Source organism: Echinops telfairi, unplaced genomic scaffold (genome assembly GCF_000313985.2).
Source record: "Echinops telfairi isolate 266 unplaced genomic scaffold, ASM31398v2 ScPeMD7_18;HRSCAF=68, whole genome shotgun sequence".
Classification (NCBI taxonomy): domain Eukaryota; kingdom Metazoa; phylum Chordata; class Mammalia; order Afrosoricida; family Tenrecidae; genus Echinops; species Echinops telfairi.
The window spans coordinates 43,856,607-43,858,161 of record NW_022103915.1 but is presented as its reverse complement, the minus strand read 5'-3'; positions in this window follow the sequence as shown (position 1 = coordinate 43,858,161).

Genomic DNA, 1,555 nt, shown 5'->3' with positions numbered 1-1,555 from the left:
AGTCGGCTTCTGTAGAGATGAAAGGCTTGGAGACCCTGGAAGTGTCCTTGAGGCCACTATGAGTTGGAATCAACTCCATGGAGCCTTTTATTTGGTTAGTTTTCATTGTTAATCTATAAAGCCAGCTGTCCTCAGCTCCAGCTGGACATGTCCTTAAGCTCACCTTTTGGGTCCATCTATTCCTGTGTGGCCCCCAGAGATGCCCACATTAGCTCTTTTACCTTCCCTGAGAAGCCTGCAGTCGGAAAACCGGTTGCTATTTTCGTGCAGGTTCTGGCAGCAGGCAGTGTAGGCTGGGAGAGGGGATTCGGGAGCAGGTGAGGGAGAGGGACCTGACTCTGGCTCGCTATTCAGTATGAGGGCTGTGGGCATCAGGCGTCACTCCTGTGGAAAGGTCCAGACAACTGCTCGCGGTGCAATCATGATGCTCTGAAGCTGACTGAATGTTTGCAAAATATTTTGAGCACCTTGGAAAATTTGTGTACAAATATTACTAAGTGTGCCGTTTGCCAAATCATTCAGAGAAAGGTTTGGCTGACTTTCTTTGGTTTGCTGAGTTAGAAGCTTTTTCCTTCAAAGTAGAAGTAATGATTCTTTTTGCTTAAATGTAGTTCTGGGCATAGTTACAAAATTCCAGCATGTTTTTGGCTTCTAATGCTTTACATCAGCTCTTCAGCTGTTTGGCATTTGTTGTTATTTTTCTCTGATGCAAAATGTTATTTGTTAAATGTTTTTCCTGATAGTAAAATTGTGGGAACATTCAGTAATGTATCTGCTAGTGAAGGTCAAAAGACACTAATTTTGCTTGTATATAAGTAGATGGGAGTGGGGGAAGCTGAGCATATGTATTTTGATAATCAGTTGAAGAAAAAAGAAAAATATGATTTGTGGAATTTTGCCTCTTGAATCTGGGAATGTTATTTACCTGCCTGTATCTAAATATTGATGAAATCTTAAATTCATATCTTAATAACATTAATGCATACCTTATATTTTTGTTCATAAACTACAGGACATGGCATTGCCCTGCCCTCCGTACTACAAATACAGATTTGAGTACCAGTTACATGTCAGGCAGTATGTTAGATCCTTGGTATTAACTAGCATCATTCAGATAATGATTTTTAACATAGGTGAAGTTAGATTTTGTGATTTAATCAATAGATATCGACAATTTACTTGGTATCATTCTGTCTATATTTTAAAATATAAAAATTTCAGATATTCCTCTTAAGATTTATATTCATGGAGAGCCATGCATTATGGACTGAGATTTGTCCCCTCAAAATGTGTGCCTCCTTGACTAGGCCATGATTCCCAGGATTGTATAATTGTCCTGATTTGATGTAATTATCCTCCATCTTGTGGTATGTGTTGAGAATCATAATCTCTTTATTTTAATGAGGAGCTCTGGTGATCAGTGTTGGGCTGCTAACTGAAAGATTGGCAGTTCTTTGTGTGGGGACTAGATGAGGCAGTCTGCTTTTGGGAAGACTTACAGCCCTAGATGCAGTACAGAGCCATTTGACATGACACTATTCTACGGGGTCCCGGT